A 13543-nucleotide genomic window follows, 5' to 3' on the forward strand; every position below is an offset into this window, starting at 1 on the left:
CTCAAAACTGATATTTTCACACTATCCACTGAAATGTTTTCTGTATTAAATTTTGTGAATTTACTGCATTGCAAAGGTTGCATAATGCGTAATGGGTAAACGACCTTGTACCTGATTCTTACAGTATCTCAAGCCACAGATATATGAGTATACCTTTCGTTCTTTTTCCGATAGTATATTTTTGTTCCGTGACGTAGCTGTTCGTGTTTCGATAACTTTCCTGCTGTAATGGGTCCAACATTATGGAATACAGCTACTATTGAAATCAAAAATTTAAATTCTTCCTGTAAATTCGAGTCACTGAATAATGACTACCTTGTCGCTCACTGCTAATGATATCCGGACTTGTTTATAATTGTAATGGACACGTACATCCTCTTCTTGTATTGCTTTAAATTAGGAACAGTATTTTACAAATCATTCTTGTTAGCGTTTGAAGTACAATTGTTTAAACTGATGTATACGCATTGGTAGTTTATACATATTTTTACGATGGGTGATTAGCTTTCATCCAAATATATTATCCTCTTGAAGTAAAGACATGATGATGATGATGATGCTGATGACGATGATGATGATGACAGTAAAATTACTGAACTAGAAACAAGTTACTGTAACCCACAATGAAGTGTTCATATTAAAGCCTCTCTCTCCCACACACACATACACAAGCGTGCGCGCTTATGCACACAACTTTGCCCCCCTACTACATGATCAACTCCCCCTCCCTCTCATCCTTTCCTGTTCCTAACATCTTTTGCAAAGAAGTTATTCAGGAAATGGAATATCCATTGGCTACATTGTCTTAGGGTAGGCATAAAACTAACTCAAATGCATGGTCTGGAACGGACTTGGCACGTACTCGGGTTTTCAAGTTGGTCTTATAAGGATGTAATTATCTGAAGACCTCCACTTGAACACCTAATTGGTGCAATGTTAATATTGATGTTCTTCTTGTCTTGGGTTTAACTACACTTCTCTGTGCAAGATACACTATACATGGCGACCAGTAGAACTGGTGGAGGATGAACACGGGGAGAAATCCCTGTAAGAACCACCAACCCACGAGAAGCTACTGGCAGATTTCGCACATACCCATTTTAGGTCCAAGACTCGAAGCCACGCGGACATTGGTGAGATGGTGCAAAAGTAGTTGCATAGTAGAAAGTGAGCAGATCTAGTCTTTGTCATCAGTAAGGACGATTCCATGTATAACACTGACGCATCCTTGCAAAATTATGAGGTTTATAAAATGTTTGACGTTGGTATCTTGTAAGCAATATTTTTACAATAAAGCTTATTATAAAAAAATTATCCGACTGTTTGCCATTATCGAAATCGACAAATAATCATTTATAGTATTTTAAATGTATATTTCAATATCAGAATTCGTGTAAGTAGTAATTGAGAAAAGCCTACTTCTCTAAGTTCAAGGCGAAAAAATCAGTTTAAAAATAGCGACAAAAGACGTCTTTCTTTATACTGTCCTGCAACAAAAGAAATCTTCGTTTTCAGCTGAAATTTTTTTTAACCTTCTATTCATCCGCAATGTGAAGTGCATTATAACGAATTCGTTCTGTTTAGTAGCCGCATGAATACGTGTGAAGCAATTGTACCATCGACAGATTGACGAATTTCTGCATATATTACTGACCAATAGGATATCTTAGCTGACCTTATTTCTCTCAGTGGACTTTACTCCATCAAACGTTGGGATGTGCATAACATTGACAAGCCTTTGAGACGATTATAATTAACAATAATAGCATTACATACTTTCTTGTAAATACTTTGATATCTACAGTCTCTCGACATAGAAAATTTATATACACTCTAATTCAAAAATGTTACTCAGTATGCCCACAAGAGAAGAAGTATGTATAAAAACAATTATAATTATTTTTCATACTTGAAACATTTATTGTCGCAAGGTTAACCATAAAAAATAAACTTTAAAATAACAATAAAGATACTTAATTTCACTCACAGAAGCAAACTTTGTTTCAAAGTGGAAAAGTTTCTCAATGCCATATAGCATCCATAACATCAAACGCATGGCTTGCATCGGCTTTCCGGTTTCATAGCCATCCAAATTCAATCCAAGCAAAAGCAAGACTGACACATTAGCCAATTAAAGAGGAATAAAAGGCACAAGCGTATCTCTTACTACTGATCATAATTCACCGGAATGGTCGAAATTCTACTAGGGCATTGTCGCTTTAAACGTTGAGAATGGGCGTATGGCTTAAAGAAGAGCACTTATAAAAACTTGCATTTTACCTACAAGCGCTTAAAAACAAGAAGAAGATATTTGTCAATGCAATTATTATGATGTCAGATGTGCAAGTAGGCTACCACCTTAAACCTCGAGGCTCCAGCTGGATAACACCTGAGCATGTGACCTGTACACCTCGGACACTGACATGAACTCAGCGTACGTGTTACTCATACCCTTCTGTTCATTTACCTTGAACCCCACGGTATCAGGTAGCAACTTTTACATATACTTCGACAAAGGCTGGTTGCAGTTTGTAAACAGTATATATATATATATATATATATATATATATATATATATATATATATATATATATATATATATATATATGTGTGTGTGTGTGTAAACAATGTATCATTATGGCAGGTTAGCGATGAGCGGAGTTGTGATCTTGCTTGAACTTACGTATGGCATGTCAACTCCACGTGAACATGCACACACAAATTATAATGGCATGATTCCGATATCAGAGCCTTACAGAGATGTATAGATCTTTTGATTAATCGATCGAGGTTAGTAACTGAGGTATGTAAAGTTTTGGTACGTAGGCTAGAACGCGACAAGGGTATCGATCCCGTCCTGGCACGTACCCCTTCCCCACCCCACCCATGCCTTCTTCGTAAAACATACTGCACACCTCCCCATCCATCCTACCCTAAATTACCAGTCTCTGCATGTATGGTCCAAATCACTGTCGTTGTCCTGTATACATTTGTAACTAGTCATGTATAACGAATGGATTTATGGTTAGAAATAGCTTCGGCGTGGGGTAGGGCTGGGATTTTCTTTTAAACTAGTTTTGTTTCCCTCTACGTCAAGATAATCCATTTCTCGATAAATATAATGGATATAATTGATCTTGTTTTCTGCAAATCAGGACAAGCATATTTTTTTTAAGCAAATCCTATGTCACACCCTCCATAAGACTAAATGACATTTATAAAGGTTCGCTAGGGAACTAATGTCGATGTAACAACACTAGATTTTGTCTTTCATATCAATCGTAGTTTTAACTGCTATTTTTTTTATTTATATTTTATTTTACAAAATTGCTCTATCTGTTTTCATTCTTTTACCGGTCAGGTATGGACATATAACTGGTTGGCCAATGAGAGAGAGAGAGAGAGAGAGAGAGAGAGAGTATCCCTTACCTCTGCTGATCAAAGGTGCTGAATAATTCCTACCGGATGCGGTTGAAACATGAACTACGAATATCGCTGTTGATAATTCTTCACCTGTGAATATCTAGGACTGTAATCGATCAGGCGAGGCACGGCAAGGTAACCCATGCTATTCCACAAAACACCTCAATCATCGACGGTTGTACATATTTAACGTACGATGAAGTGACTAGCGTTCTGAAAAGAAATTAAATAGTCACACTGAACAGTCATGGTAGTAACAGAGACAGTTGAGTCGAGGCACGGCAAGGTAACCCATGCTATTCCACAAAACACCTCAATCATCGACGGTTGTACATATTTAACGTACGATGAAGTGACTAGCGTTCTGAAAAGAAATTAAATAGTCACACTGAACAGTCATGGTAGTAACAGAGACAGTTGATGGTCCTTCATGAAAACAGCAGTTATTTTCGTCACATTCAAACGGCCTGTATTTACATATACGAGCGTTCCAGGACCAGTCCAGGTAAATACCGCACTCTGAAAATGCGCTCATATTACAATACTGATGATTTATAAAGACCGTATAACTGGTAGGAAGTTTAAGCAAGCGACATGGACCAATCCCTTTAATAGATGGATAGGAGGTGTGGTGGTGGTGAATATAGTCTGAGACTTTTATTTGAAAAAATATTGTCTAACCCCCAATACGGTTTAAGGTTTACGCTTGCTCTGCTTTACAAACTAAAATAACTAATTCTGTCCATCACAGTAGTTTAAAAATTGTTTTACTGAGATTAAAGAAACGACAATATCCAATCTGGACCCCCACGCTACCCAATATACATCTGCTTGTGCCAAAATTGTATATATCCGTCTGTACGTAGTATGAAGTCGAATACATGACAATTTGACAGTGTTCTCTAGCTTCCAACATGGACGGATTTTCAAAACTAATGTCATTTATGTTTGGTGGAAACAGTATATATAAATAGATTTCACGACTTCCAGGCCGGGATCATATCCAGAGGTCTGCTCACCATCGTATTTAGAGAAAAATGGACACATCGCAGTGAATATTATTTTGAAGGTAAACTGGACCCTTCATATTCTTATTCATTAGGTCATATCTCCAGACCACTTTAACAAGACATGCTTTACGCCTATGTCGCTCTGGATTCGATCCTAGAAATTATAGATCCAATGGTTAATGGCCTCCCATCTGAAAGAGGCGGTTCCCTCTACCTTTGCGACCATCTTATGCTTCCATTCTTTTTCTTTGAGAATCTCGAAGTTGTTTAAATTTCTCTTCCCTTAACGTATGATTAGCGAAAAGAGTTTAAGTGAAGCAATTAGCAGAACTGTTTTCAGGTTAGAAATACAGATATCTGGTCCAAGTTGTGTGTATGTGTGTTATATTAATTATTTATGGTAAGTTTATGATTTTTTATGTCACTTGTTTAGGCTCGAATAAGCTGTAACACAAGAAAGAGTGTAAATAAACAAGCTTTGAAAAAATACAATAATTTATTTCCCTGGAAAATTTTTGTAAAAATGAAAAATATGAAGTTACGGTTTTATAGAATCAAATCCAAAAATAATCCAAGAATAATCCAAGAATAAAATTTTAGTAGTTCTAAAATAAAATGTTCTACTGCTTTTACGTTCGAATCCCGACGAAGAATCCAAGATGGAAGACGATGACATATGCTGCAATCCGTAGTGTTGAAGTCTACAGTTCCTTGTAGAAACAAGAATTATCACTCCGGTTTCTGATAGATGAATAAAGTTTCTATAAAATAAAACTGTTCTTGTTCGACAATATTACATAACAGAATAAATCCTTCTGAATCCAAGTAATTTGAAATAACTCCAAACAGCACAATATACAACTACCAGTTTAACAGCCCAGCTTCTAATGAGATTAATTCTCCAAAACATGTGTTATATGGTCTTTCTAAAACGTAAACAAGGGATCACGTGATCATCTTCTGGAAAGTTATAGAAGCAAGTACTTGTTGCAGATCACGTTTACCCAGTGTGACCCTGACGAAAACCAACCATTTTTACTCAGAGAAATAAAAAAAAAATGTTTACATCTCAAAGACAAAGTCCTGTCATGACCTTGGAAACAGCCAATCATTTTAAAATAAAATAGAACTTGTTTACGAAGGTTGGTACTAATTCTGAAGCAAAGTCAGGATTTAGATCAACACCTGGTGTTTATCGACTAACAGTCTAGGTCAAACTATTTGCTAAAAAAATATCATCTCTTGTGAATAAATTTACATTACAATATCATGTAATGAAGAATTAAAAACAAATTTTAAACTGACAAACAACTAAATTGAAATAAATATATATTAAATCAGATATAATTAAATCAAATATACATAACAGATTATACACGTACATAATGCTTAAATTTTAATACTTATAACATAATTAATATCTTTTGTTACTGAAAGCAAAAAACGGACATGATAATCAAGTGAAAGCTCTGAATGGACATGATAACAACATTAATATCAAGTGAAAGCTCTGAATGGACATGATAATAGCATTGATATAAACTGAAAGCTCTGAATGGACATGATAATAGCATAGATACAAAATGAAAGCTCTGAATGGACATGATCATAGCATTGATATAAACTGAAAGCTCTGAATGGACATGATAATAGCATAGATACAAAATGAAAGCTCTGAATGGACATGATCATAGCTTTGATATAAACTGAAAGCTCTGAATGGACATGATAATAGCATTGATATAAACTGAAAGCTCTGAATGGACATGATCATAACATTGATACAAACTGAAAGCTCTGAATAGACATGATCATAGCATTGATATAAACGGAAAGCTCTGAATGGACATGATAATAGCATTGATATAAACTGAAAGCTCTGAATGGACATGATCATAGCTTTGATATAAAGTGAAAGCTCAGAATGGACATGATAATAGCCTTGATATAAAGTGAAAGCTCTGAATGGACATGATAATAGCCTTGATACAAACTGAAAGCTCCAAATCAACGTAATAATAGCAATGGCATCAAGAGATAGAAACAAAAGAGCGGTACAATAGCCATCATACAGTGGCAAGCTAGGGTCTAAATTTACTAGTGACGAGGAAATAGTACCTCATTTCGGTTCATCAGTTCACATCAAGACAAGAAAAAGATAATCTCGAGTTTAAATTTACCGTGCATGTTGTGTATCTGGTCCTTGCTTCCTGTTTAGTTCCAAAGACATTAAGACAGCCGGAGCTGTCACTTAAGGGCTGTAAAATGTGCTTACACCACAAGTAATTTTCCTCCAAAAAGACTCAAGATCACACATTCAGGAGACTAATTTCACAGCAGTTTTTCCTTACTTCAAATTGGTGTAATTAATCAGCATTCTAAGCCGTAAATCGGTATTTCATGCCACGCATCACAAAACAGGCCCCAAACACCTAATGCACAAACGTATTCCAATCTTAAGCTACTAAGCACTTTTAGATGAGAATATATACCCTTTACTTAAAAAGATTTGCGAAGCCAATTTACGAAACGAACCAATACTCTTGTAAGTCCCGTAAATCCTGTTTAGTATGACGACTCAACTATCTAACCTTCTAATTACCCGCGTGAAAGAATATCTTTCCAATACCGTTTCAACAAAAAACAAAATTAAATGCTACCCTAAAGGGATGCTCCATACATGATTTTCGATTCCCAAATCAAATTATACACTATGTATAAGATCTTGACAACTGTGCAAACAATTGACGAGGATCCAATTAAATGGAGTTTATGATGACAACGTATCAGGCAACCAAAAAATTGCAACTAATTACATTGTTTTGAGTTATACAATTTAGTTTACGAACAATAATTTATCTTAGGCATTCAGCATGACAGAAACTTGCACTAGAATTTGCAGACCATCACAGTTATTGCCAGTTCTATTCATGCACTTAGTGTATATAATTAGACCATACAATTGGAAATGTGACAGAAGTCATCATTTACTGAAATATATAAACATTTGGTATTGTATGATATTTTGTTCAATTTTAACGAACCGGTGTATTTTCCTTTGGCTCAAAAATCTATATATAATAATATACAAACGAGGCAGATTATTTGCTAATAGATAGTATGTAATTTAGCTCCCTGCGCGGACCCCACTTTATCTTCTAGGTAACAAAGGACTGCCGAGTTTCCAGGTAATATAGATAAGTAGTGAAGGGGGGCACTTTACGGACAATGGGAATTAGCATTAAAAACACCCTTGGGGCACTTTACGGACAATGGAAAATTAACATGGAGAAAAATCGTGGGGCACTTTACGGACAATGGAAAATTAACATGGAGAAAAATCGTGGGGCACTTTACGGACAAGGGAATTTAACATGGGAATAAATCGTGGGTCACTTTACGGACAAGGGAATTTAACATGGGAATAAATCGTGGGTCACTCTACGGACAAGGGGAATTTAACATGGGATTTTTTTTTAAAAAAATTTTAAAAAAAATTTTTAAAATTTAAATTTAAATTTAGGCAATTCAAAGACTATCTCTTTTCGAGATATATGGCTGGCCCTGAAAAGGGCCTTTGGGTTTTATGTTAATGTATTCATTAACATAAATGGCACCGCATTGGTCTTCTTCTTGTCCTTAGGCTGCGTCTTACTGTTGGTCCGTACATCAGCACTCTTTTCAGGCATCCTTGTCTTTCGACGTAGATCCTACGTATCCACAGGCTGGTGTTTGTCCTGTGGACAACGGTCCACTTGGCTCGGACATACATGAGCATGTCCGTCCGGAACATCATGGAAGACACAAGGGTGGATGACTCAACTGTGGTCCACATCTTGAAGCGACGAGAACAGGTGAATCAATGCAGTGAACGGCGCTTATTTATAGGCGGAGGAAGGATTGAAACGGATTGAGTTCATTTACCAATCCTAACACGCGTTACAGAATTCAGTCAGCTCGCATCCAATCCGAAGAGAGCAGTCTGTGACGTCACGTAGTCAATATAGATTCGCTAGCGCTTGTGTGCAGTCAATCTATGCGACAGTGATTCAACATGACGGAAACTCAGAAAACGATTCAGTGGGGTGCACCAGCAGGGGAGACTGCCCAAGGGAACCCGGACTTACTTTCAGAAGAGGTGAATTGGGATTTTGTGGATTTTCTCTCCTCGCAAGAATTTGTTCCGGAACCTTCGTTACTTTCTTCATTACCGCAAGTGGAGAATTTTAGACAGAGACAGAAAGAAGAATTGGAGAAATTTATACAACGACAAAAGGAAGCGGAACAGACTTTTCTCCTACAGCAACAGCAACAAGAAGAAGAGGTAAGAAAAAAACAACAGCAACAACAGCAAGAAGAAGTAGCAGCAAAGAAACAAGAGGGTGAAAATCAAACGGTCACGGTACTGTTGGACATTTTAGCGGAGTTAAGAAGTCTGAAACAAATGTATCAGACTTCTTTATCACGACCGAAGAGAATACGACCTTCCCGAGCCAAACATGTCAACCCTGTGACTAAGCCTACCGTACCACCCTTAGTGATTTCAACCCAATCATTATCATCATCATCAACATTACGCAGTCCAGAAGTAGGCCTTGGCCGTGGCAAAGGCTTAAGGCAGTTAAAATTGATTGCTTAAACTCACCCCTACACCATGAAGAGAAAAGGCCCTTTTCAGGGCCACCCACATTTCTCGAAAAGAAATACAATTTCAATTTGCCAATAACTCAAAAAAACTCACCCATGTTACCCTTATAGTACGTGTCTGTGTATGAGTGTGTGAGTCTAGCTTCTTATTTTAAAATCACAACTCAAAGACACTTACCTTATATCATTCATTTATTCTTTTCTCCATTTTTTTACAATCCAATTCACAATTTATAACACAACACTTTAATAATAAGTTCATTAATTTCTTCTTTTCTCCTTGTTTAGTCTCTCTGTTTTTTGAATTTCTTCACCGTCACACTCTTTTCCTCTTCTTCCTCCTCGCTTTCTTCCCTTCTTCTTTTTTTCTCCTGTTTCTTTTTCTTCACCTGTCTTCTTTCTTCCTCAGAAGAATCCCTCTCTTCCTCTGAAGAATCCCTCTCTTCTTCTGAAGAATTCCTCTTTTCTTCTGACTCCTCTTGTTTCTTTTTGGGGCAATCTGGAGACCAATGTCCTTTTTCTTGACAATAATAACAGGTATCTTCACTTTTGTCTCTTTTAGTTCCTGTTTTTTTTCTTTTTTGACGGTCTGGACACTCTGAAGACCAATGCCCTTTCTTCTGACAGATATAGCAAGTATCTTGACTTTTATCTCTAAAGGAAGGAGAGTAGTCCGTAGGCTGGTCTGAAGAGAATTTTCTAATGACCCCTCGCAAAGCTCTGACGAAACGTTCCATCTGGTCAGTCTCTTCCATCGTTGTGCTCGGCTTGAGAGTGAAATGAATAGTGAAAGGACAAGACACACACCCTTTTATATACGCTGGTCTGCCAGGACTATAAAGTAGTTTATGGTGTTTGAACTTGAGTCATTTGACTTTTTGCTTTCAAGATGAAACGATCCCATTCATTCGAGAAGAAAGAAGAAGAAAGTAAGAGGCAGAAACGTGATCTATCGCCTCGTACCAGGGCTGAAATCTTGGCACAAATTCATGCCAGTGATTTTGAAGAGGACATGAGTGAACCAGAATCCAAACCCTCTAAACCAAGTTCACCACCCTTTGTCAACCCTGAAAAGTACTATTCCATTCGAGAGACGGAAAAGCGCTCCTCTAGAAAATTTAGAACCACGGCTTACAAATACACGGTGAAGTTTAAAGATTTCAAGTCCGAAGTACCGTTAGAGAAAGCAGAAGTGTTCATCACTGAGGTGTGGGATTCTTTGCTCACTGCACTCAAGCGACAATGTCAACCCAAAGAAGACGATCGCTTGAGACTTTCCATACAACACGACGGTTTGAAATCCCCTGTTTGGATCGAGTTTAGCACCCCTGCAGAATTAACTGCTTCCAAAGTCATGGACAAGATTCAACACGTACAACAATCTAATGATCAGTTTGACATCACCGATGGTAAAGCCACACTGGACATGACCCACGTCTCTCCTCCTCAAGGGACAGGACGCAAAAAGATGTTATTGGTGGACGACCTTCGCAACACCAAAAAGAGTCTCGTCCGAATTAGCAACCCTCATGACCAGATGTGTTTAGCCCGTGCCATCGTGGTGGGACGAACCTATGCCAACAAGAACGACACGGTAGAATGGAAAAGAACCTGGGACACTATTCAACGTTCCCATCGAACCAAACAAGGAAACGAAGCAGAACTCCTGTTGCAACAAGCTGGCCTGTCCAAAGACACACCCTGTGGCATTCCTGAGATGCAAAAATTGCAAGATGTCCTAGCTCCACGATATACCTTGAAAGTGCACCCTCAAGAAGTGCGCGGACCTCTATTGTTTCGAGGGCAAGACTTTAAGGACGGAAAATACATTCATGTCTATTATCACGATGAACATTTCGATAGCATTACCAGTATCACCGGATTCCTGAAATACAGTTATTACTGTGAGAAATGTGACCATGGTTATAACAATCGAGAGCAACACAAGCATTGTGGATCGAAATGCACAGGATGTTTGGCCTCTTCACCCTGTCTGAGCGAAGAACCAGTGCCTTGTTCCACTTGTCTGCGCACGTTTGTCAGCCCTACCTGTTACCAACAACATCTGAAAACGCAAGGTTCACAGAAGAAATGCGCTTGTCAACTGCTGAGATTGTGCTCTACGTGTGAACAAGTCATACGTACCAATAATACCAAGGCACACGTATGTCGAGGAAAGAAAAAATGTCACATTTGTCACCACATCGTGGACTTGGAACACCAATGTTACGTGCAAAAATACCAACCCCCACCAGAGAAAGAGGACGGTCACAAGAAGAAAGGCAATTTCATCTTTTTCGATTTCGAATGCATGCAAGAAACTGGCATTCACATTCCTAATTTCTGCGTGGCTCATCGAGCGTGCGAGAAGTGCATTCAAGAACCTATCTTCAGTCATTGCCCTCACTGCAGCAAGATACCCGGAGGGCGTGAAAAAATCTTTCGGGGACCGAACACGTTAGCCGATTTTGCCCAATGGGTCTTAGACCCCATCGACAAGACGTGGAGCCAAGAGGACATCGAACGTTACGGAGATTGTCATCGTCATGCCACAGTGATGGCTCACAATTTCTCCGGATACGATGGACAGTTTCTTTTGAGGTACTATACGGAACAAGGCACCGAGCGTCCTAAAGTGACTTTGAACGGAGCCAAAATCATTTTCATGCAAGTGGGACAAGTGCAGTTTAAAGATTCGATGAGTTACTTGGCCATGCCTTTGAGTCGAATGCCTAAAACGTTTGGAATGACAGAAATGGCTAAAGGGTACTTTCCACACTTTTTCAATACGGAAGCCAATCAACACGCCGTTCTACCCCATTTGCCTGAGGCTCACTATTACGACCCCGACAACATGCGTACCGAACAACGAGAAGCTTTCTACGCTTGGTACCAGGCTCACGCCTCGGACCCTTTCGACTTTCAGGAAGAAATGCTAAAGTATTGTCGTTCCGACGTGGACATTTTACGGCGTTGCTGTGGAAAATTTCGAGAACTGTTCATGGAACACGGAGGGGTCGATCCTTTGAAAGAAGCTTGCACCATTGCCAAAGCGTGTTCCTTAGTGTATCGACAACGATTCATGCCTGAAAAGACCGTGGCTGTCATCAGTCCTCAAACGACCCACTTTGTCAAACGTCAATACTCGGTCAAAGCCCTACGCTGGTTACATTACTTGTGCGACAAGGAAGACAAGTGGATTCAGCATGCCCGCAACGGAGGAGGCGAAAAGACCATCGGAACGTATTCGGTCGATGGCTGGGACTTAGAAAACCCCAAGATCGTGTACGAGTTTAACGGTTGCTTATTTCACGGATGTCCCGTCTGTTACCCTGACCGTGGCACTAAAAATCAGTTTTTGCAACGAACCATGGAAGACTTGTACCAGGACACTTGTCAGCGACGCCTAAAGTTAGAACAGGAAGGATACCAAGTGGTGGAAATGTGGGAACACGAGTACGATCACCGTATGAAAACCGATCCCGAGTTTAAACGCCTCGTGGAAAGTTACCAGTTCGTGGACCCGCTGAACCCGAGGGATAGTTTGTACGGAGGAAGGACCAATGCCACCTGTTTGCTGTACCAAGCCGACGAAGAGAAAGGAGAAGAAATCAAATACTTGGACGTGTGTTCGCTGTATCCCTACGTGTGCAAATATTGTCGCTTTCCCGTAGGGCACCCGCAATTGCTGACGGAACACATCGACCTGAAAAACATTCGACAATACGAAGGCTTGATCAAGTGCAAAGTTTTGCCTCCCACGAACCTATACCATCCCGTCTTACCTCACCATTGTCAAGGCAAACTGATGTTTCCCTTGTGCCGTACTTGTGCCGAAACGTGCAACCAAGACCAGCCTTGTCAGCACAGCCAGGAAGAACGGGCCTTGACGGGAACCTGGGTCAGCGTGGAATTGTTCAAAGCTCTGGACATGGGATACCAACTGTTAGAAGTGTACGAAATTTGCCACTTTCCCAAGACACAACAATACCACAAGGGTGATCCCAGTCAGAAAGGCATTTTCGCAGACTACGTGGATGCCTTTTTGAAACTGAAACAAGAAGCCAGCGGCTATCCTTCCTGGTGTCACACTCCCCAAGACCAAATAAAATTCAAAGAGAAATATTACGAACAAGAAGGTATCACTTTGGACCACATCGAGAAAAACGAAGGCAGGCGATCGTTTGCCAAAGTGATGTTAAATTGCTTGTGGGGTAAAATGGCACAACGACCGTGTTTACCCAAGACGGAATATTTGACAGAACCTTCCCGCTACTTCCAGATGATTCACGACAAAACCAAATACATGAAACACGTGGACGTCGTTCGAGAGAATTTGATCTTGGTCAATTACGAAGAAGATCTGGACTTTGTACAAGACGACCCTTTTGGAAATGTCATCATTGCGGCTTACGTGACAGCCCATGCTCGCTTAAAATTGTACGAAGCTTTAGAACTGTTAG

The 13543-nt window shown here is 39.3% G+C and overlaps 2 protein-coding genes across 5 annotated transcripts in view; one reads left to right on the forward strand and one right to left on the reverse strand.

Annotated features, from left to right (window-relative positions):
- The window catches only part of LOC149777543 (uncharacterized), a 77423-nt gene extending 73842 nt beyond the window's left edge, over positions 1 to 3581 (reverse strand). For 2 of the 3 annotated variants that reach the window (XM_089942137.1, XM_089942140.1), the window contains exon 1: positions 3430 to 3581. The gene's annotated coding sequence lies outside the window, so the exon portion shown is untranslated. Of the gene's footprint in view, positions 1 to 153; positions 257 to 3429 lie in introns of all 3 variants that reach the window. The other variant, XM_089942142.1, reaches the window with a different exon arrangement.
- A 209-nt stretch (positions 3582 to 3790) lies between these two features.
- Positions 3791 to 13543, forward strand: part of LOC149777544 (phospholipase A2-like) — a 64928-nt gene continuing 55175 nt past the window's right edge. For both annotated transcript variants that reach the window (XM_089942144.1, XM_089942145.1), the window contains exon 1: positions 3791 to 3928. The gene's annotated coding sequence lies outside the window, so the exon portion shown is untranslated. The remainder of the gene's footprint in view (positions 3929 to 13543) is intronic.

Source organism: Sinohyriopsis cumingii, chromosome 18 (assembly GCF_028554795.1).
Source record: "Sinohyriopsis cumingii isolate HCF-2022 chromosome 18, ASM2855479v2, whole genome shotgun sequence".
Classification (NCBI taxonomy): Eukaryota; Metazoa; Mollusca; class Bivalvia; order Unionida; family Unionidae; genus Sinohyriopsis; species Sinohyriopsis cumingii.